This window comes from Dama dama, chromosome 4, assembly GCF_033118175.1.
Source record: "Dama dama isolate Ldn47 chromosome 4, ASM3311817v1, whole genome shotgun sequence".
In the NCBI taxonomy this organism is placed as follows: Eukaryota; Metazoa; Chordata; class Mammalia; order Artiodactyla; family Cervidae; genus Dama; species Dama dama.
In genome coordinates this window covers 20,418,274-20,441,932 of record NC_083684.1, presented here as the reverse complement: position 1 = coordinate 20,441,932, position 23,659 = coordinate 20,418,274, and the positions used below count along the sequence as shown (strand labels likewise).

The 23,659-nt window shown below is 51.8% G+C and overlaps 1 protein-coding gene across 4 annotated transcripts in view; it reads left to right on the top strand.

Annotated features, from left to right (window-relative positions):
* The window catches only part of ANKRD11 (ankyrin repeat domain containing 11), a 119,413-nt gene that overhangs the window by 42,860 nt on the left and 52,894 nt on the right, over positions 1 to 23,659 (top strand). For all 4 annotated transcript variants that reach the window (XM_061138373.1, XM_061138372.1, XM_061138377.1 and 1 more), the window contains exon 2: positions 8,502 to 8,583. The gene's annotated coding sequence lies outside the window, so the exon portion shown is untranslated. The remainder of the gene's footprint in view (positions 1 to 8,501; positions 8,584 to 23,659) is intronic.

The following is a 23,659-nucleotide window of genomic DNA, read 5'->3' as shown; positions in this document are numbered from 1 at the left end:
GTGAGATGAACAGAAGGATGCAGTTACATTTGATGTTTGAGATTGAGTCCTTTTATTTTGACGGATTTGTGTGAGATCCTCTAGAGACACTGTCCTAGACACAGTGTCTTCCAAAATGTGAATCATGACCCGTCATTCTTAGTTAAGAAAATCTCCCTGCCCCAAGGACATAGACACAGCTTTCTGTACCGTCTGAAAATGTTGTTGTACTTCTGCTGTTTATGTTTGATCCTGTACTGTGTCCCAGACTGATGTCTGTGCACGAGCTGATTGCTCACAGCTTCATCCATGAGTGGACTGTCCTTTGCTTGCTGATCTGGAGTGCTTGCTGTCATGAATGGGGTCTCCCTGTGTGTGCCCACATGGTGGTGGAGCTTGTGTGTGTCCCATTGGTCGCCTTGTCTGTCCTGGTGACACTGTCCCCTTTTTCATCATAGGTTCTAACTGTGCTAATGTCTTGAAATGCAACTTGCTTGTATTTGTTCATTTTGTATTTTGTATCCAGAAACTTCTTTTTCTACAGATGAGAAAACTTAAGAATGACACAGGCTGTTAGAATGTACCCAGGGTCACTGCCAATACAGTGGCATGGTCAGAATTTTAACAATGGCCATTAGACGCCACTGACTGATCTGAGCTTACATGCATGTCCTCACATTGATCTTCAGGAAATTAACCTGGTTGCTTGTGAAGGTGGTAAGCTGGCACTCACAGGTGCATCAGGGGCAGTAGAGCTGTGCCCAGGTGTAAGCTCTGCGACGGCAAAGTCAGTGGAGGTGTGCAGCCCTCTCAGAAGGAGGCCCTAGGGGCAGTGCCTCACTTTGGGCCTGCCTGCTGCTGGGAGGGATGCAGGCACCGAGGCAGACAGTGCTCTGTTTTTGGTGTATATTGAAGACTTTGTGTGACTTCTGTCTTGTATTCTCAGTCATAGAATACATAAGTGTCTTTTTTTGAAGTTTATTTATTCATTTTATTGGCTGTGCTGGGTCTTTGTTGCTGGGTGGGCTTTTCTCTGGTTGCAGTGAGCGGGGCTACTCTCTAGTTGTGGTGCAAGGGCTTCTTACTGTAGTGGCTTCTCTTCTTGTGGAGCAGGAGCTCTGGGGCGCGCGGGCTTCAGTAGCTGCGGCTCCCGGGCTCTGGAGCACAGGCTCGGTATTTGTGGTGCCCGGGCTTAGTTGCTCCATAGCACGTGGGATCTTCCTGGACCAGGGATCAAACCCGTGTCTCCTGCATTGGCAGGCGAATTCATTACCACTGAGCCACCAAGGAAGCCCTGTAAGTGTCTTTTTTGACTTATGGAATGAGAGCCATGTCCTGTCCCCTCGCAGCTTATAAATTGACGTTACTTCTTCACTTGGAGATCTGTCCTGTGTTTTCACTGTGGGCCTCTTCTCAGGAATCTAACTTAATGCTAGCGTCATTTTTCTGAAAATGGTAGCATACATGTCAGGCTAGGTTTGGGTGAGTATGGTTTTTCTTCACAATTCTTCTTTCTTGTCAGCTTTTAGGAGATTGGGGACAGTTTGTGCTGAGTTGTGAGGCCCCCTCCCATCTTTTTAAAGATGCCATTGATAAATGTATATTAAATTCAGAATTTTACTAACTTAGGGTAAGCGGGTCAGTCTATCTAAGAGCAAAATGTGACTAATGTTAAAAAAAAAAGTATCATTGAAAAGTGAAAGTGTCAATCACTCAGTCATGTCCAACTCTTTTCGACCCCTTGGACTGTAGCCCACTAGGCTCCTCTGTCCATGGGATTCTCCAGACAAGAATGCTGGAGTGGGGTGCCATTCCCTTCTCCAGGGGATCTTTCTGACCCAGGGATTGAACCAGGATCTTCTGTATTTCAGGCAGACTCTTTACCGTCCGAGCCACCAGAGAAGCCCCTCATCCTTACTTCAAGATGTCTCAGCTGATAATTGGTTAGTTTACTCTTGTAATTATAATTATTGAAAAATATGTAGTTAGGGCTTCCCTGGTGGCTCAGTGGTAAAGAATTCGTCTGTCAATGCAGGAGACACGGGTTCGATCCCTGGTCTGGGAAGATCCCACATGCTGCAGAGCAGCTGAGCCCACATGCCACAACGAGGGAGCTGTGCTCCAGCGCCCCGGAGCAGCAGCAGCAGCCGGGCCTGCGTGCCCTCGGCGCTGTGCCCGCGCTGAGGGGAGCCCTGACTGCAGTGAGGAGCCTGCGCACCGCGGCAGAGAGGAGCCCTGCTCGCTGAGACTAGAGAGCCACGAACTCAGCAGAGTCAGAAACAAACACATAAAATTATTTTTAAAAATAATAGAAAAAGAGAAAAGTATACAGTCAGAATGTTTTGTTTGTATGTGTCTGCAGTGTTGATGCATTTAATACAGTTGTTGATGTATTTAAGTCTGAAGAAAGCAGATAGCGGCTCCAGGAGGCAAGGGCTGCCCTGATGCTCTCGTGCATTTTGATCTGAGTTGCCTTATTCTTGCTGAATGATCATTCTGCTTCTTTCTCTTCTCACACCCAGGGTTTGAGATTTCCTAGTAATACTTGCTGTTAGGAAACAGTGTGTCTTTTCTACTGGAGTTTCTCTTCTTGCTGAGGGTCATCTGCCAGGAAGGAAACTTGGATTTTAATATTTTAGTAGAAGAAGAATTTACTCCACTTTTCAGAATGGAGACTCTGCTTGAGGGGTATCCTGGGAGACTGGGCAGAGGGGCCGCGTGTGGATCAGCGGGCGTCTCCTAGCTTGACTGCAGAACCTGTTGGCTGATGTGCTTGTCACTGTAACAGTCTAGCACTGTCACTGCAACAGTGTCTTCTGGAAATTTGAAGTGGTTTAGAAATGAAGAGCAGCACCAGCACATTGGATTAAACATAGAAATTTAAAAGAGAAAGATCTCTCCTTCCTTGACCTGACAAGTTGAAAGCACATTTGGTTGTGCAGGCAGGGCGACCGTGACTGAGGGCTGGTGGGTGGGCGTCGGGCTCCCAGCAGGCCAGTCACCACACTTTTACACACACCTGCAGGTTAGGCCGCACCCCACCCTGTAGCCCTTCGCACGAGGCGTTTCAGGGTGCCGTTGCTGTGATTGTGTGTTTTTGTAGTCTTCAGGGTGGGGAGCCCTCTCACGCCCAGGATCATAGCACAGATCACTCACGACACACTAGATCACTGGTAGCCCAAAGACGATCTTGACTTGAGTACTGACTTCCGTGAGTGGCGTGGCCTAGCTGGGCCACACTCTCTGCTTTATTAGGAAGGTTTGGGTCCTGTCCCTCAGAGCAGATTTTGGACCCAGGAGACCATGTGTCTTGGCAGATATCATGTCAGGCTGTTGGGTAGGCTTTCGTTTGGTGGCCAGGCAGCTGGGCTGGAGCATGGTCAGTGGACCAGCAGCTGGCATCCCTATGGCCTTGTGTTGACAGCTGGGGCTTTGGGTCCCCTCTGAGCTTGAGGCTGATCCTGCTTCATTGACTTCTGTGGAAGCCTGTCATTTCTGTGGTCTTCCATCTCAAGCCAGCCCTCTCCAACTTATTTAGAGGGTGAGGGTAGTAAGGATTCTCAAGGTTTTGTATTTAGGGGTTTGGGTAGGCAAATGGGACTAGAGCAGCGATTATTTATTAAATTTGCTTGGAAAATATTAAAACAGTTTTGCAACACTCACCCCCCAGACACACAGAATCTGAGGCATCTTCCGGGGTGAGAATGTGTCAGGAACAAATCACTTGAGATTTAAGTCTTTGAAATGCCGGGAGAAATATCAGTAACCTCAGATGCAGATGACACCACCCTTATGGCAGAAAGTGAAGAAGAACTAAAGTGCCTCTTGATGAAAGTGAAAGAGGAGAGTGAAAAACTTGGCTTAAAGCTGAACATTCAGAAAACTAAGATCATGGCTTCCGGTCCAATCACTTCATGGCAAATAGACGGGGAAACAGTGGCTGACTTTATTGTTCTGGGCTCCAGAATCACTGCAGTTGGTGATTTCAGCCAGGAAATCTTGCTCCTTGGAAGCAAGGACCCTGCTCCTTGGAAGGAAAGTTATGACCAACCTAGACAGCTTATTAAAAAGCAGAGACGTTACTTTGTCAACAAACGTCCGTCTAGTCAAGGCTATGGTTTTTCCAGTAGTCATGTATAGAGGTAAGAGTTGGACCATAAAGAAAGCTGAGTGCAGAAGAATTGATGCTTTTGAACTGTGGTGTTGGAGAAGACTCTTGAGAGTCCCTTGGACTACAAGGAGATCCAACCAGTCCATCCTAAAGGAAATCAGTCCTGGGTGTTCATTGTGAGGGACTGATGTTGAAGCTGAAACTCCAATGCTTTGGCCACCTGATGCGGAGAGCTGACTCATTTGAAAAGACCCTGATGCTGGGAAGGATTGAGGGCAGGAGGAGAAGGGGACGACAGAGGATGAGATGGTTGGATGGCATCACCGACACAATGGACATGGGTTTGGGTGGACTCCGGGAGTTGGTGATGGACAGGGAGGCCTGGTGTACTACACTTCATGGGGTTGCAAAGAGTCGGACACGACTGAGCGACTGAACTGAACTGAAATACAAGGGCATGTCTTCTGAGCAACCTGTTGTTTCTTCTGAGCCACTTGTTTCCACCTGGAGCGTGGAAAATCCTGGGTGGTGGTGGGGTCTTAAATTCCTGGTGGGAGCTGGAGACTTGGAGGCCAGTGTCCTGTCTGTGTCATTGGCCCGGTTTCTGTGGTTAAAGAAGAGTACATCTGTGTGTTAATGCAGTTGTTTCCTCACCCAGTCTCTGCAGGCTGAGGGAGTACTTCCAGTCTGAACACTTAATCTGGCTTGAATGGGGCTGGTGAACACACCTTGCTTTGCATTCAGTAATCGTCTGGTTTGAAAGCTTTGTGGTGGTAGCGAGGCGGAGGAGGAAAGCAGTGTGCAGGTGGGTACAGCGAGAGCTGTCGCAATGCTCTTGGAGTTGGTGAGTCTGGAAAGTAGACCATGGACACTTTGTTTCTGGACGTGTGCTGACTTGGAGGCGAGGCAGTGCCCGGTGCTCTGGGAGATGGCATGCTGGGCCTGTGACCCCGAGAGCTGCTCAGGACCCTGCCGGGCACCACCGCTTGGCTGGGCTAGAGGGACGCACTGGCTGGGGAGGGCATCTTTCTTACTGTGTTTTTACCTCTGATGAATTTTGTCCATTAACCACATGTATTTGGGGTGAATTTTTACCTGGGTCAAAGGGTGATTGAAAGCTGGGTGGATTGGAAGGGCACAGATGCTCAGAGGTCTGGAGCTGGGCACTTGACTGTGACCTTGGGAAGTAGCCTCCTTTCCACACCTGCTCACGCAGGGGTCAGTTGTGTTCTTGTGCTCCGAGGCCAACGCTGGGCCTCCTGCTGTGTGCCTGCTAGTGACCAGGGCGCAGTGTGCAGCTTCGGAGTGGAGCATAATAGTTGTCCTCCAGCATGATGGCGACCTGACGACCTGACGGAGAACCAGAGAGAGGGCCTGGAGAACAGCCTCAGGACACGGGAGCGGAGGGGAGGCGTCTCCTGTGAGAGAAACGGCGTGTCTTCCAGAAACTGGAAGCAGTCTGGAGTTGCCGGGGTGCCTGTGTCCCTGGGGCACTCACCTTTAGTGGGGTGCCTGCAGTGAGAACCTACCCTCCCAGCAGCAAAGTGGGAGCTCCTTTGCTCTCTGTGTGTGTGTACGTGTGTGCATGTACATGTGTGCACATAATGCATGTGCGTCGTCAGGGTGGCGTCTGAAGTTTGGACTCGAATCCACCCCTTGTGAGCCCAGTGACTCTTGTGGGCGGAGTGGGGTGTGTAGGGGTAAACCAGACACGGCGCTTCCCCTTCTCAGCAGCCTGGTGGGGGTTGTGATGACATGGGTGGGGAAGCCCTGGGACTGCTGAGTCAGGAGTCTGGCTGGGTGGTGGGGGCTGAGAGAGCAGAGGTTTGGAGCTGGATGACTCCAGGCTTCCGTCTGTGTTTTAGTTGTGAGCTGGGCACAGCAGGTTTGGACTTGGAGGATCTTCTAGAACCAGGGCAGGAAATACAGTCATAATCACGTTGGGGCTCATCTGTGCACGTGTGTGGTATGGCATGTCTCTGGTGTGGTGAGCTTTGTGAGTTTAGTGGGGAGCTCTGAGCTGGAGATCGGGAATGGGGGTCTACCAGCAGGGCTGGTCCGATTGCCCCTGGAGGGTCTGCAGGAGCAGGAGCCCTGAGAGCAGAGAGGTGCAGTGGGCTGTGGTTCTGGACACAAGTGAAGTGTTACGGCCACAGCCCTGGCTCCTGAGATGCTGTGTCTTTAGGGCCGGGTGCCACTGCCCTCCCTGTGGAGAGCGGGGTGCTGCCTGGGAATTCTGAGTTTGCTGAGAGCTAGACACTGGTAATCTGTTGCCTGACTTAGACCCCCAGGAAAGCTATCTCCTGTCTCGTTGGTCAGGGTCTCCAGTGTGTCTGTGATGTCTGAGTGACCGTGCTCCGTGTGTGGCTTGTTGTGTGGAAGGGGCATGGGTTAGCACCCTAGGCCCAGGAAGTGCCCAGGATGGCAGAGGGTGGTATGGACCGGGTGACAGTGTGCTGGTTTCAGAGACTGAAGAGTAGTTGTTGTTATTTGGTGTATTCTAGGTGTCTGCTTCATCATAAACACTATGTTGTTCTGTTACCATCTTTATAGGAAAATCGAGAAGCTTAGTGAGCAGCTTGTGCTTTTCAAGAAAACCAAGGTGTGGTTGGAAGCTGCTTTTCTAGTGCTTGTGGTTAACGTCAGCTTCAGAAATTCTGTGCCAGCAACAGAAGGACAAAAAAGTCCTGACCCAGCTGTGCACACACACGTGTAGCTCGTGTGCAGACCTTGGAAGTCTGCTGTCCACAAGCGCTTGTCCCGCCAGCCGTGCCTGGTTCCTGTCTGCGCGTCCCATCCTGACACGGCACCACTGGTGTGTTTGGAGACGGGACGGTGCTTGATGGGATTGTAAACTCCCATGGCATTGTGGAAACCAGGTTTGTGTATTCCTGAGATCGCACAACTCTCTTGGAAGAGCAGTGTTGCTGTGACCCTGCAGTGTCACCTCCCCTTCTCACCGGCAGTGTTGCTTGTTCATATGGCCAGGCCACAGTGTCCATTGATTTGATTTCTGGCATAGGTCTTTGGAGAGGCTTCTCAATAAAATCTGTGTTTTTTTTTAATAGTGTTTTTGGAAGATCACATGTGGTGCCGTTTGCTTTTCTTTTGATACTAGACTTTGAGTTTACTTTCAAATAGTTGAAATTGCTGTTTTGATGTAAAAATGTTTGATCAATGAAAAGATGTTGTCTCTGTACCTTTAAACTCCTAGTTTTGAATGAATATGTGATAAATCAAATGTATTATTTCATGTACCTAAATTTTTTATTATTATTTTATTTTTGGCTTTGCTGGGTCTTCGTTGCAGTGTGGGGGCTTCCTCTGGTTGTGGTGGGGAGGGGCTGCTCTTCGTTGTGGTGCACAGGCTTCTTGTTGCAGTGGCTTCTCATTGCAGAGCATCTGCTCTCGAGCGGGCAGGCTTCAGTAGTGGGGGTACATGGGCTTGCTTGCCCCTCGGCTTGTGAAATCATCCCAGACCAGGGGTCAAACCCGTGCACCCTGCACTGGCAGGCAGATAGCCACTGAACTGCCAGGGAAGTCCCAAGTTTCATGTGTTTTTGAAAGACCCAGATATATTCAGTATATTCCTCTGAGACATTTTTTCATTTGTTGATAAAATTTTTGAGATTCAATTCTGTTGATATGTGTAGCTGCAGCTTACTTATGAGTAAGGGGGCTGTTTGCCTGTGGCTGGCCTGCCCACGAGGCCCCTCTGTATGATATTTCTTAGTGACATTGTTGACATGTGCTCGTTCTTTTGGGGTCGCCCAGGTCCTCTGGCTTCTCCTGCACTGGACCTAGAGGCACGTCTCTGACCTTAGATCCTGGGAGCTCATTTGGTCTGAATCATGGTCCTTTGCGTTTGCGGGCAGGTCTGTGGGTAGATGGAGGGAGGGGGTGGGGAGGGGACAGTGTGGCGGGACTGGCCCATCTGAGGGGCAGGCGAGGCTGGCGTGCGGGTTTTGTCAGCAAAGGGTGAGTTCAGATTTTACTCTTGAGTGTGACAGTGAGTCTGTAGAAGCTACAAAATCTGTAACTCTGGCAAAGGCTTATTGTCAAACTCCTGAAAGGAGAACATCTGCAGATGACCCTGCGAGGGCCCCAGGCCTCAGGCATCTGCTCTGGGGAGAATGACACCCGTTCCGGTGTTCTCTCCTTAACTGGCCTTTCTGGGCACTGCTGTCCAGGAGCGGAGTCCAGACAGAGGTGTCTGCTTGGGGTGCCCTCCCTGAGTCCCGGGCGTGAGCGCCTCTCCCATACAGCCAGGCACCCTAAAACCTTGGAGTTGTCAGAGAGACCAAAGTGAAGGAAGGGCCATGGTGTGGTCCACACAGAGAGGGGCGACATTATGAAAAGAACTGAGGGGTAATTAGTATTTATAGGCGCTCACTGGATTCTCTTGTTTCAGAAACTCCTCACCGCTGCTCTGGGACACGCCTCTGTTGGATTTAATTCACAGTCAGCAACCACAGCTTTCAGCGATGGACTCGGTAAGGATTTTATTGCACCAGCTCTCTCTCAACAGTTTGTATTGTTTTCATTGGTTTGTAAAAAGAAGTATTAAAGTCATTCTTATGTCTTCCTGCTGGTTTTCTTGGGCTTGCTAGTTTTGTCTCAGTGTCTGGGTTTTGTCTTGGATTTCAGGGAGACAAGGGGCTGTAGGGTGGTGGTGAACCCTGTGGGTCAGTAGGTAGCTTCCCTGGTGTCCCAGGGAGAGGAGGCCTATGGACACATGAAGACACTGGGTAGCCTGGTCTGTGCAGAAAGTTGACTTCTTACCAACTCTTTGTCTTAGTGGCTCTGTCCTCAAGTGACCTGGAGCCCGCAGACCCGCTTGCTGTACTGTCTCGTGCTCTGGGCCTGTCATGCTTGTACCACCTGAGTGCTGTCACCCGTCCGCTGGGGAAGCGGGGTGGCCCATGCTGCCCTGTGTCCAGTGTGTGGGCCAGCGAGTAGGCACACGTGAATTTCCTCAGGTTTGAGGCCCGTGTGTGGTTGGTGGGTGTGGGGTGGGCTCTTGGCCGGGTTGCCTTGAGCTTGCCTTCTCCTGGGAGTCCTGATGCAGCCTCAGCCTGACTGGACACTCGTGCTCTAGGACAGAGTCCTCTTCCCTTAGGGGACGTGTCCCAGGGGCAGTTGCTTGTGTCTTCTGATCTGTGGATTGATAGCAGTTGGAAAGAAAACTGTTGGCTCCTTTCAGTGTTTCACACCTTGGCCAGGTATTAGGGTTTTAAAGCCAACAGCACCAGAGTGTATTCTCTGCGTTTTGTGCTGTTTCCGACAGACAGGGAAGAAGCCTTTCCTGCTGCTCAACCCCATGGACCCAACCCTGTCTCAGCCGTCCTGTGTGCGGCCACTTTGAGATGCACCTGGCCGGCCTCCCTGATGAAGGAAGTGTTTCCTTGGAAACGGGGTTGAGTGTGATGGAGAACTCTTAGTCTGCAGGGTGGTCTGGGGTGGGAGAGCAGCCAGCAGTGGGTGGTGCAGGGTGGGGGTATGGTGGGCTTTGTTGTACCCGGGAGGCCCCCAGGGCGATCTTCCAGGAAGAGCCCATGCCTTCAGCTGTCTTGGACCTCAGGGCAGCCACTGAGAGCCTCTGCCCCGGGGTGGGGGCGGGCAGAGGGGAGCTAGGCCGACCCACACCTGCATGCTTGAGCTTGGCCTTTGTTTGGAGACTGGAAGCTGGCCTTAATTTATGACAAGAAAAAACAAGATGCTGCCTAAATGAGGTAATTAGTAAGCATTTGGTGATCCTTGATGAAAAGAAAACAATTTACCAGCCAGGCTGCTGACAGATTCCGGGGCTGGCCTGATGGTTCTGGTGGATTGGGCGTGTTCCTGTTTGGAATGTTGTCTGAGATGGAAGGGTTGGCATTTTGACAGTGAATCACAGGTAATCCGGGGTATCTAATGCTGTTGATCACTTTTATGAACCATAAATATTCAGTCAATACTGATTACACTGATTATAATTGTCTTCAGAAATCCACTGTTTGGATGGGATAGAGATAAAGGTGTGACTGTGGGTATGAACAGTGGAAGGGTCTACATTCCATGACCTTTCCTGGCATCCAAAGGCACAAGTTTTAAAAACACAATAATTTTGCAGGCTTTGTAATGCTTTTTCGTTGTTATTCATATTATCCATTATTCTTAATTTTCATTCTGATCACATAAGGTGGAATATGAACCACAGAGGTCCCGTCTGAGGTCACCTTTTCCAACAGAAGTGGGCTTGTTAAAGACCCTATGTGTTTCCATCTGTGCTCGTCTCCCTCCTGGGCATCCTTTAGGGCCCAGTTTGGATAGACTCTGGGCTGGTCTGGAATGACTGTGGCTCTGGGGTCCATAATGGGCTGATTGGATTTGCAAGTTTTTTTTTTTTTTTTGATCACAAGTTTTGAAGGTTATACTGTGTTACAGTTACTGACCCTGCTGCCACCTGAGGAGCGTTCGGCCGCTGGTGGCTGTGGCCCCTCACATCACAGCACGCACGATGTGCCTGGGCTGCAGGGCGGTGGTGGGTGGATTTGCAGTTGGTGAGACGCTCATAGATCCTGTGCTAATAATACATTTGCCTGTTTAACAGAGATATTTGTCAGGATTTAAAAATAGGTAACGAAGCGCACTTTTGCTTCTTTCTCAAAGAAATATGCATAGCTAATTATACCAGTAAAACTTCTGTATTCTAGATTTTTGAGTATAATAACTTTTTATTGTAATTTTAGAGTTCTGGCTGCTCTAGGTTCTCTTAAAATACATACAAAGTATGGAATATTAGATGTCATTTAAATTAGGTTTCATTAAATGTGTACTTTTTGTTCATATAAAAATTGGCCATTGTGTTTACATGCTTTCCCAGAAAAGTTCTCACTCTTGCCCACCACAGGTCTTGGTGGTCAGTAGAACATCAGTTTTCTTACGCCAAGACGTTTGAGGTGCTGGGAAAACTTGTGTGGCCAAGGAGAGGGTTTGGGAAGCTGGCAGGTCAGAGACAGGGCGTCTGGGCCCAGCTTGCACCCCAGTTCCTCTGGGTGTTTCTGGCTGCAGCGGCCTCAGGGCTCTGGTTCCGCAGCTGTGCTGGGCAGGAAAGGGCTGGAAGGGCTTGTGGGCTGTTAGTAGTGGCTCATTTGTTGCTTATGATATTGCAGTCATTTTCCTTCCATTGTTAGCAACAGGGATTCTCATGGAGCCAGTGTTCATTGTATTTATTTATATTTATTTGAGTGTACTGTGCCCCTTGTGGAATCTGAGTTCCCCGACCAGGGCTTGAACCCGGGCTTCGGCAGCGAAAGTGTGGAGTCCTGACCACCAGGAACTCCCTATTTTATTTTTTGATGCCATCAGCTCATAAAACCTGGCTAAAGGGATTTCCTCCAAGTGTTATGTTGGAGGGTGAAGAGATGGCCTGCGTCTGCCTCAGAGCAGAGCTGCACAGCTTCTCTGGAACCCGAGCTGGACTTGCCTGTGGGACCAGCATGGAGTCCCGCCTCCTTCCTGCCGCCCCTCAGGACCGGGCGCTGTGAGGCTGCCTGTGTTTCTGAGGTCAGTGTTTCTGAGGCCGTTCCTGAGCCCACTGGACCTGGACGGGAGGAGGAGGTCAGGTAAGGTGGTGGAGGTGCTGTGGGCTGGTGGGCCGTCTGGGGGCTGACCAGGGCAGAGGTGGGGACGTGCCTTTGTGGCTGGACCGTGTTCACTCTAGAATAGATACCTTTTTTAAAAAACTAATTTTTGTTGGTGTCTAGTGTACGTACAGTGTGTGTTAGTTTCTGCTGTACGGCAAAGTGGCTCAGTTACACATACACATGTCTCCACTCTTCTTTAGATTCTGTTTCCACATAGGTCATCACAGAGTGCTGATGGAGTTCCCTAGAGTTATCAGTTCTATACATAGTAGTGCTTATGTGTCATAGAATTGGTACTTTGATCGTCACTTGTGTTGTTTAGTCGCTCAGTTGAACTATCTCTTTGTGACCCTTTGGGCTGTAGCCCATCAGGCTTCTCTGTTCATGGGATTCTCCAGGCAAGAATACTGGAATGGGTTGCCATTCCCTTCTCCAGAGGATCTTCCTGACTCAGGGATCGAATCCATGTCTCCTGCATTGGCAGGAGAATTCTTTACCACTGAGCCACCAGGGAAGCCAGACATTTGTGTTGCTCCTGGGGAATAGGGATTTGGGTATTCTTAGCATCAAGAAAAGGAATGGTGGTGAGGCTCTAGGTTTGCTGTGTTCTGAGGGTGAGGATGCCGTGTTTGATCCGCAGAGTCGCCTGCTGGGGGTGCTGCAGGTGGACTGAGGGCTGACCAGGAGGTGAGGAAGGGAAGCAGAGCAGAGCCAACAGCAGTGCGGGACCGTGGCCGAGGGCAGCGTGGGCCCCCAGGTTGCCATCGGGCAGGCGGGGCAGGCGGTGCTCGTGCGCCTGCTGTCTCAGCGCCTGCCCGCTCCCTGCTTCTGTCCAGGCAGAGGCCCTGGGGTGGGGCCGGAGTGCCGGGAGGAAGGAGGGGGTGGGAACCAGCTCTTGGGAAGTCATGTGGCACTTACCGCCTCAGACTCTGTGGACCTTTTGTGAACGGGTGGTTTGTTTATCAGAAGTAAACCCGGAGCCCTTGAGCACCTTGGAGGGTCCCGGCTGTCTGGGTGGGTGGGGTCTCGTGGGCAGTGCATCTGCATGTGGTTCCCAGCCGACTGTACACTCCCAGCCTCCTCCAGGAACCTTCTCCTTGTCTGTTTTCTCCATCTCCTAGTTAGGGTCAGCCTGGGTTTAAAATTTGTTCTTGTTAATTTTTTGGACAAGGATTTTTTTACTTTTTAAATTTTCTGTTCTTTTGAAAAGTTTACTGTCTAGCTTACCTCCCCTGCGCCTGGCACCCCTGTGTGTTTTCGTCTTGGCCTCGGGCAGCGCGGCGGACGTAGGGAGGAGCCGCAGGAAGCCTGGGCTGCAGAAGCAGGACGGTGGGCCCCTGCCCCCGTGTGTGTGTGTGGGGGGGGGGAGGGGGGGTCCCTGCCTCTGTGTGTGTGTGTGTGTGTGTGTGTGTGTGTCCCTGCCCGTGTATGTGTGTGTGTGTGGGGTCCCTGCCCGTGTGTGTGTGTGTGTGTGTGGGGTCCCTGCCCGTGTGTGTGTGTGTGTGGGGGGGGTCCCTGCCCGTGTGTGTGTGTGTGTGTGGGGTCCCTGCCCGTGTGTGTGTGTGTGTGTGTGTGTGTGTGTGTGTGTGGGGTCCCTGCCTGTGTGTGTGTGTGTGTGTGTGTGTGTGTGTGGGGTCCCTGCCCGTGTGTGTGTCCCTGCCCGTGTGTGTGTGGGTCCCTGCCCATGTGTGTGTGTGTGTGTCTCCCTGCCCGTGTGTGTGTGTGTGTGTGTGTGTGTCTCCCTGCCCGTGTGTGTGTGTGTGTGTCCCTGCCCGTGTGTGTGTGTGTGTGTGTGGGGGGGGTCCCTGCCTGTGTGTGTGTGTGTGTGTGGGTCCCTGCCCGTGTGTGTGTGTGTGTGTGTGTGTGTCCCTGCCCGTGTGTGTGTGTGTGTCCCTGCCCGTGTGTGTGTGTGGGGTCCCTGCCCGTGTGTGTGTGTGTGTGGGGTCCCTGCCCGTGTGTGTGTGTGTGTGGGTCCCTGCCCGTGTGTGTGTGTGTGTGTGTATGTGTGTCCCTGCCCGTGTGTGTGTGTGTGTGTGTGTGTGTGGGGTCCCTGCCCGTGTGTGTGTGGGGTCCCTGCCCGTGTGTGTGTGTGTGTGGGGTCCCTGCCCGTGTGTGTGTGTGTGTGTGGGGTCCCTGCCCGTGTGTGTGTGTGTCGGGGGGGGGGTTGCTTCTCTGGCACAGTGTGTGTGAGTTGGGTGCTGGAGCCTGTGGAGTCGGCTCTGCTGCAGCCCAGCCTCACAGCTAGCATGTCAGATGCTGTCTTGGCTTGAGGCCCGTGGCATGGATGGGTCAGGGGAAGAACAGAGGGTTAGAGTTAGGGTTAGGGTTTGCAGCCCTGCCTGGGTGGGGGTGGGGGCACAGCTGGAGAAACCCTGTTGTGGGTATTTTTTATGGGAAAAGCTATGATCAGCTGTGTAAGCTCCTCTAATCTCCTTTAGCTAATGCCTCATTTTTTTTTTTAGAAGAAAAAAATCCCTTTTCTTTGTGTTTGAGTCTCCACAGGACATCTCCCTGGCATCCTCCATCTGGTGACAGCTGTTCTTCCAGGTCTCGGGAGGGGGGGGGTGTCTCCATCTCCCGTGGCTCATGTGGGAGGGGTCCCACTCTTCCAGGAACCCCAGAGGGCTGTGAGCAGCACCGACTGTCCAGACACCTTCACTTCTGTATTTCTTCCCCATTCCCCACGTTTTTATCATAAGGCTCTAGGCCTCAAAGGTGTTGAACAGTAGGGTTTTCAAGGTTCCGTAGCTACCAGCAGCAAACTGAGTGCGTCCTGGAGTCCTTGTTACACTGAGGGGAGAGGTCACTCTGCAGGCGCCTGCCTTGAGGGGAGGGGCAGGGAGTGAGTGCAGGGGGCCCCTCTCACACCTGTGCCACGATGGTGCCCCAGTGCGTGTGGTGGGAGCGGGTGTGGGTTTGTGGTGGCTGTGTGGTGTATCTGTGGTGGGGATATGTGGTGGTGGGGTGCTCTGTGTGTGTGTATGTATGTGAGTGTGGGCTTGTGGTGTGTATACTGTGTATCTGGTGAGGGACATGTGTGGTGCTGTGTATGTGGGTTTGTGGTGGCTGTGTGGTGTATGTGGTGGTGGGGTGCTGTGTGTGTGTGTGTATGTATGGGTGAAGGTCTGTGGTGGTGGGGTGCTGTGTGTGTATATGTATGTGGGTTTGTGGGGTGTCTGGTGGGGTGCTCTGTGTGTGTGGTGGGTGTGTGGCTTATCTGTGGTGGGGGGTATAGTGGTGGGGTGCCGTGTGTGTATATGTATGTGGGTTTGTGGGGTGTCTGGTGGGGTGCGGTGGGTGTGTGGCTTATCTGTGGTGGGGGGTATAGTGGTGGGGTGCTGTGTGTGTATATGTATGTGGGTTTGTGGGGTGTCTGGTGGGGTGCTGTGTGTGTGTGTGTGTGGTGGGTGTGTGGCTTATCTGTGGTGGGGGGTATAGTGGTGGGGTGCTGTGTGTGGGTGTGTGTTTGTGGTGGGTATGTGGCATATCCGTGGTGGGGGGGTATGTCGTGGTGGGGTGCCCTCTGTGTGTGTGTGTGTGGGTTTGTGGTATGTGTGTGGGGTGTCTGGGGTGGGGTGGGTGCTCTGTGTGTGTGGTTGGGGGTATTGTGGTGGGGTGCTGCGTGTGGGTTTGTGGCGGGTGTGTGGCATATCTCTGGTGGGGGGTGCTGTGTGTGTGGTGGGGGTGGCATCTCGGGCCGTCACGCAGTGCTCAGTGCAGGGTGAAGCCTGGGCGCAGGGCAGACAGACCAGGTTCCCGCGCCAGGCTGACGGCAGAGCTGCTTTTCTAGAGGCCCTGTGCCTGCCATCATGGTCTGTTTCTTGTCCAGGGAAGAAGCTGCTGTTCTGTTCACTCTGAGCATTTCACTCTTTGTCCTGAGGCTTAACTGAACTTTGCTTCATGTCCCCAGGACAGTGGCCTCAAAGGAGTCCGCAGCATCTGCAGCCCCCTAAGAGGGTGGCAGGTGGAGACCGCCCAGCTGTCGGCCCCTGGGGGTTCGTGGCTGCCTGTGTGGAAGCGGGCAGCGCCCGGGAGGCCCTGCTGGGGTGGCTGGGAAAGGACAGCCGTGATCCCACACTGCTGCCGGTGTCTTCGTTCTTGACCTGATCATTTGTCAGCTTGGCCAAAGGTGGAGTCGTATACCCTGTCTGCCCTCCCACAGCAGAGGGGCCCCTTGAGCCTGAGGAGGGCAGAGCCTGGGCACTGGGTGGGGAGGAGGTGAGATGGGAGGCTGGGCTGGCAGCGGGGGCCCGGCCCAGCCTGTCAGGCTACCTCTCTTACGGAAGCCCAGCACTCTGTTACTCTGTTTTAGACTCACAACAGAATCAAACAGCAAGGTGCGGAGATTTCCCATACACACTCAGTGCCCACTTACTCACCCCAGGGGAGGGATTGGTCTGTGTATTTATTTATTAAAATCTTATTTATTTTTGGCTGCACTGTGTATTTGCTGCTGCTCGGGCTTTCTCTGGTTGCGGCAGGAGGAGAGTCCTCTCTAGCTGCGGTGTGCGGAGCCCAGTCTCTGCAGTGCAAGCTCAGTCGGTGTGGGCATGGGCTCAGTCGCCCTGTGGCGTGTGGGATCTTCCTGGCTGTGCCCCTCACGTTGGTAGGCGGATTCCTATCCTCTGTGCCACCAGGCGCCTGTGGTTGATAACGATGCTGCCCAGACTCGGGGTCCCCAGGTCCATAGGCTGCGTCCAGCCTCCCTCTGGGTGCTGGCGGCTCCGTGTGTGCTGCGGCGTCTCCCCCCGCAGGAGCGCTCCTGTCTCCCCCCACCTCCCCTGTCTGCACTCTTGCCTTCTCCAGAACATCCTGTGGTCAGGCTCATACTGCCTTCTCAGGTTGGCTCCTACCACTTAGTAATATGCATTTAAGGGGCCTCCATGTCCTTTCAAGGCTTGATAGCTCATTTTTCTTTTTCTTTTTTAGTGCTGAATAATAGCCCACCATCTGGATGTCCCACAGTTTGTTTATCCGTTCACCTGCTGAAGGGCATCTTGGATCACTTTATTGTCTCTCTGGTCTTCTTGAATGGGAAGTAGACAGTAAACAAAGCCCGCTGCTGACCTCTGAACTCAGTTCTGACCTCTCTGAACTGCTTGGAAAAGGGGGCGTTGCCACCTGGACACTTGTGCTATGTTGTCCTCCATTTCCGAGAGCCCTGGACTGTACGGGATGTTGCTCCAGAACACTGCAGCCCTCCGTCCAGGGGACTCCTGAGATGCCTCTCGGGGAAGCCATCCCCCCAACAGTGCGAAGCCGGTGATGGGCGACAGGGAGAAGGATGACCTTGGGCCCTGGTCTCCAGGGGTCTGAGGGCACGCACCCCAGTCCAGAGGTGGTGCAGGGCCCTCACTGGGCCCAAGGGAGCCTGTGTGCCTGTCCTGTCAGTGTGCTTTGGGCCACACCACTTAACTTTCCTTTCAGAGACTAGACCAGCAGTATTTAGCCTGGGCTTAAACATGTAGAGTCATGAGGTCTGTAGCCATTTGCATGCCGCCAGAGTCTCCAGACTCGACCCACGCTGCGTTTTCGAGAGTGGGCTCTGCTCCCAGACTCAGCAGTGGGGTTGATGCTCGGGGCCTGAGCCCTGTTCTGAAGCAGGTCTGCCCAGTGGTTCGGGACCGTCCATCCACCCCTGTTCCGCAGCTTCACTTTAAGGCCTTCAGCCCATCTGTAAACGACGAGATTCTGAACCCTTTCATCCTGACCCTCAGAGTACCGAGTGCCGGGTCTGCACAGGGGTGCTGTTCAGTCTGCTGAGCAGGAAGCATGCAGGCCCGGTCCTGCCTGCCCGGGGCACAGGGCCCTCCCTTGTGTCCGGGGAGGAGAACCAACAGACAGGCCTGCTTCCCTGCTCCAGTCGCCTCTGTCCACACGGCCCTGGGTACCAGCTACCACCAGGGAGACAGAAAGCCGGCGCTTCCTGGAGAGAAGTGCTCAGATTTTGTGTATGTTCATCTTTTACTTCTTCTCACACACATGTATTAGGGTTACATTGTTGGTGCAGTCTTGGGGAGGGTCTCTGAAGGAATGGAGCCTGGAGTAGGCATCTTTCCTGCCCACCTGTGTTCCTGGACCCTGTCGTTTTGGGAACTCTTCATCTTGGGAGCACCGCGGGGCCCAAATGACTCCTGTCTGTGTAGGGACATCTATCAATTAAAACGCTCATTTACTCATTTTGTTTAAAAGTAGGAGTAATAAACCCACTGCACATTACTCTAAATAGCACAGCTTTACTCAAAAACTGCTGTATTTTCCAAAATGAAAAACTGCCATATGTTCTTTTGATTAAAGTATACCAGAAAAAATGTAGTTGGAATAGGAAAGAATATTTGAATCGCTTTTTTGAGGGCCACACCCTGTAGCTTGCAGAATCTTTGTTCCCTGACCAGGGATTGAACCCAGGCCCTTGGTAGGCCTGGGGCTTCCCAGGTAGCACTAGTGGTAAAGAACCTGCCTGCCGGTGCAGGAGACATAAGAGACAAGGGTTCGATCCCTGAGTTGGGAAGACCCCTTGGAGGAGGGGATGGCAACCCACTCCAGTATTCTTGCTTGGAGAATTCCATGGACAGAGGAGCCTGGTAGGCTACAGTCTGTAGGGTTGCACAGAGTCGGACACGACTGAAGTGACTTAGCATGCACAGGCATGGCGGTGAAAGCACCAAGTTCTAACCCCTGGATCACCAGGGAATTCCCTGTAATGGCTTTCTGGTATAGTTTTGGAGGTGTTGTTTGATATGATACTGAAACCTAACGAATGGCCATGTGGTGAAGGTCAGAGGAAGTGCAGGGTCCTGCTCTGGGTCCCAGTTAGTTCTTCTCAGCTGTGTTTGACCCTTTGGTCTTCTTTGCACTGTAACCAGACCTTTTACCTGTTTTGAGTTCTGCAGCAGTGCCCATGGGCAGTTGGTCAGCTGTGGTGTACTCAGTACTTTCCATCTCTCAGATGCTAACGTATTTTATTTTGCTGCTTTTGTTTTTCTTGTTAGCTCTCTCATCAGAGGAGCCTTTAAGCCACCAGAAGCTGTCTGTTCATAGAGTTTTCCAAAATTCTGATATTTGATCAAATACTTGAATTTTGTTTGATCAAATACTTGAATTTTAGCATTGGCAAAAAGTAGGTCAGGGAATTCCCGGTGGTTAGGACCCTGAGCTTTTGATACCGGGGGCCTGGGTTCAGTCCCAGTGTGGGGAAATCAGATCTCTCAAGCTGTGTGGCCAAAAATAAAAACTAAAATTAAAACAAAAGTTCAGGTGTTTTCCTGGAAGTGGCAGTCTCATTTTGTTCATTTTCTAGAAGCAGTCTGCCAAATTCCTGTGTCTCTAGAGCCTGCCTGTCAGTCATTCTTCCATATAAAAATGGTTTTCCCTGAAAAAATGCTTTTGCTGGAGGCAGCTATTATTGGTACATAGAATAAATGTTTCATGTGCATTTCATATTTTGTCACATAGAATATGAAAACGACAAGTGTGGAAAGGCCTGGTATTTAATGAAACTAACAGTTACTACTTCATCATGGAGGTTCTCAGGCATATTGGACCATCACCTTTGCATCATGAGTGAAAATATCACCCCAGCCAAAGAGGCAGTGTTGCTATGAAAAAAGTTTCTAAAAGCGGGTTGCCAGAATTCCTTAGGGTCCTTGGACCACATTTTATAAACAGCTATACTGAGCTCTTCAGCCTGTGTGAGAAATCGTAGTTGAACAAATCAAGTCAGCTTCCATGCTTGTTGGTCACTCAGAATGTCACAGCCTCGGGAAACTCCCAGTGTGCGCATTGCTTCTCCCCAGTACGCCAGCGCCTGAGTTTGTGTGCGTTTTCAGAGGGCTCCTGATTCGGTGGACCCTTGGTGGTAAGTCCCCTCCTGTAGTTGTCAAGGGGACGTGAACATTGGCCCCCTTCAGAGAGGTGTCTGCGTGTGTCTCCCGTGTTGGTCTTTTGGTGAGCTCACAGACTCAGGAGCACACATTCTCAGCTGTTGGGTCAGTGCCCTAAGCTGGTTTCCCCTCTTTTTGTGCAGACTGGCAGCAGAAAGGCAGAAGAAAGCAGAATGCTAGGCATCCTGTGTGCCTTTGCTCTCAGAGGGCCGGGGTTGGAGGGGGCACGTGGACTCTGCTCCCAGGACAGGTTGCTGGGCGCCATCCAGCCCCCCTCCTCTAGCAGCGCCCGCCCCTCCCTGGGCCTCAGCCAGTTTCCTTGCATAATTCTACCTGCAGAGAAGCTGTCTCCAGACTGGCTGTGCGTCTCACAGCTTTAAACACTGATTCTCTTGGTCCTTTGAACCAGGTAGCTCACACTTGGCTGAATGAAGTTTTGTCTTTTGTGGTTCAGCCTCATCACTTGATCTAAAATTTTGTCTTTATTTTTCCAGATTTTGCAGATCTTTTAAGATGATCTCGATTGTGATGACTCAAAATATATTGGTACACAGTTGCTGGTTTGGAGTTCTGTATGATGTTGTTCAGTCATTAGGTTGTGTCTGTTTGCGACCTCATGGACTGCAGAACGCCTGGCTTTCCTGTCCTCCATTATCTCTTGGAGTTTGCTCAAATTCATGTCCCTTGAGTCAGTGATGCTGACTAACCATCTCATCCTCTGCCGCCCCCTTCTCCTTTTTGCCTTCAATCTTGCCCAGCATCAGGGTCTTTTCTAATGAGGTGGTTCTTCTCATCAGGTGGCCAAAGTATTGGAGCTTCAGCAATAGTCCTTACAACGAAGGAGCAAATGTCTTTTAATTTCATGGCTGCAGTCAACTGTCTGCAGTGATTTTGGAGCCCAAGAAAGTAAAATCTGTCACTGTTTCCACTTTTCCCCCTTCTGTATGCCATGAAGTGGTGGGACTACATGTCACGTTCTTAAGTTTTTAGAATGGTGAGTTTTAAGCCAGCTTTTTCAGTCTCTTCTTTCACTTTCATCAAGAGGCTCTTTAGTTCCTCTTTATTTTTTATTATGAGAGTGATATCATCTGCATATTTGAGGTTGCTGATATTTCTCCCAGCAGTCTTGATTCCAGCTTGTGACTCATCCAGCCTGACACGGGCTTTTGCTCGTTGCAGCGAGTGGGGGCTGCTCTCTTGTTGGGGAGCAAGGGCTTCTCTCGTTGGGGAGCACGGGCTCTAGGACCCCTTGGCTCAGTAGTTGTGGCACACAGGCTTAGCTGCTCTAATGCATGTCGGATCGTCCCAGACCAGGGTTATCAAACCCGTGTCTCCTGCATTGGCAGGCGGATTTTTTGCCATTGAGTCACCAGGGAAGCCTCTAGTGAATATAATTTCTGAGGAGTGAAGGCCTGGTCCTTTGGTTCTGTTTTCTTGTCGGACCAGTTTCTTTGCCCTCTTTCTTGCCACAGAGGGCAGCCCTTGGCCAGCCTGCAACATGGGAGTCCCTCTGAGCCTCCCTCCTTTGGACCAGGGTGTCTCCATCTCCAGCAGGGAGGGGGCAGGCGCCTGGGCTGAGGTCTCAAGATGCGAGCACCATGGGTGCTGTAGCTGTCTGGGGAATGCATTTACTCAGATGTTCTGGGTCCTGGCCATGGAGAATTGGTGTTTCTTTGAACCTTCTCTCTGAGCCTGTGTTCAGGAAAGCTAGAGTAGAGGAGCAGTAGGTTTTGTTCATTAGGTATTGGCTTCAGGGCTGCCTAGAAAGCATTTAGTTGGTGTTTTCTTTAACACAGTGGTCCAACTAGAAAGTTGTGAAGAGGGTAGAGGTTACAGGTGGCATACAACATCTGTTGGTTGCTCGGGATGTGGGGATTAGCTGCATTTCTGCAGCAGAGTTGGCGGTGGCTTGGATGCTATTGGGTGCCTTCCCTCCTGTGGCTCATCTCTGGCCGGAATCCAGCCAGACTTCCTGGGAGGGGGTTCTCTTGCTGTGTGTGGGGGCGTGCTCTGTGCCACAGGCTTCCCTGTGCTGGAGGACAGATCTCGTTTCCTTTTTGTGGCCTGGAAGCCCTTGCCTCTCTAATAAACTCTGCTGTGAAAAGTGGCCTCTTGGTGTGTGCTTATGTCTGTGCTCATGTATGTGCACACACACACAGGCTCTCACGTGTGCACCAGCAAACTCCTCACTGACCTTCCATGATGCAGACACCTGTGGGGCTGTCTTTGGGATTGAATTCTGCATATACTAAATGTGGGCTGGTGTAAAATGTTGTCAGACCAAAGGCCATGTGTTTGAGGCAAAAGGAAGGAAAAGATCATTCCCTGTCTCTAAGTTTAAAATTTTTTTATGTTTCATTTCGCCCCAGTGTTATTGAGACACATTGACATTTCACCTTGTGTAAGTTTCAGGTGTGCAGAGAAGTGACCCCATGAAGTCTAGTCATCTGTCACCTCACACAGCGGCAAATGCTGTTTCTTGTGATGAGAACTTGGAAGACCGCTCTGCCCTCTCTGCAGTCTCCTTCCTCTACCACACCTGCCTCTCTGCACCAGCTGCCTCTCATGGTCTCCCTCTCAGCTCTGCGTGTGTGTTGATCGCTCTTGTGCTCTGGATCAGTGTCCGTATGGGAGCTAAGGCACACGCCTTTGTCTCAGAACAACTTCAGGGCAGGTGGCTCCTCCGCACAACGGGGGGAGGTTGCAGATGGGTCTCACCTGCTTCCTGAGATGTGCTTGACCTGTCTGGGTGAGCAGGCTGTGGCTAGTAATTCCCTTACCCTCCAGGCAGGCTCTGGGTTTGGCTCAGGGCTAGACTTGCAGGCGTGTCAAGCAGCTGGCCAGTCCCTTTGGCATGCCCCCGTCGCAGGGCCTGAGGGTGGAGTCTGGGCCAGGCTTCAGCTTAGGGAATGTTCTCCTTCCAGGGGAGTTCAGGACTCAGGACAGGTGAGGTGTTGTAGGTTCTTTATCTCACCTGTGGGTCTTAGAGCGCCTCCCTCTGTGGTGAGTGTGAGCACCATCACCTCCCCTTGTGGGCGCGGTGGGGGGAGGCCTCTCCAGGGTCAGTGGGGCCCGCATGTGTGCACTTGGTGTCTGCCTCTTGACTCTTGTCATGGGCTGTCCCCCCGCTGTGCCTGGCTGTGTGGGGCCCTGGGCTCCCGCTGCTGCCTGCAGGCTGCGCTGCCCTGGCACAGCTCTGTCACTGCAGACACATGTTAAATGGCAGGTGTCCACACAGTGTGATGAGGAGGCCTGAAGTCAGACAGGAAGCAGCCTCAGGAAGGGCCTGTCCCCACTGTTCCAGCTGAGGTTGGATGTCCATGCTCCCTCAGGGCTGACTCCTGGCAGGTTTCTGTCCTGTTGGAACTTTCATACACAGGCTCATCCTCTCCTCCGTGGTTCCTCCCACTCCTACCCCAGGTGACCTTGGTTCTCACGCCTGTCTGGACCTTAGTCAGCACTGGGGCATCTTCTTCTGCCTTAGGTCACAGGTGGGCATTTCCAAGTGGCAGGAGGCTCCTGGAGAACCAGGCAGTGGTGGTCCGAGGAGGGGGACAGGGCTTGAGAGGGACTGTTTCCTGAGGTGGTATTCTAGGTGAAGAGAGTGCGCCCCACAGCCTGGGACGTAACATGTTGCTTCCCACTGTTCTGTTCCTGCACAGAGCAGTGGTGGAGATAGGGCCTGATGACCAGTCCTGGCAATTGTACAGGTTAGTGGGAAGCCCTGCAGATCTGGGGACTCAACCACGTGTTTCTGTGTTACTTTAGGGAAGGCTGCTCTTGAGTAACACTTGTAATCTTAAGTGGAGAGGGGGAAATACTGATTCAGTGTTTCACTGGAGACTGGAAGGTGGGGGATTTGTCTTTAGTTTTCTTTTAGTGTATCAATACTATCCAAATTTTTTACAATGAAGACAGAGCCTGCCTCACCTCTCTTCCTGTCTCAAGCCCTGAGCCCAGCAATTGGACTGTGTTGTGAGGGGTTGGGGGCCTGAGTCCTTGGAAGAAAAGCTATGACAAACCTAGATAATGTATTAAAAAGCAGAGACATTACTTTG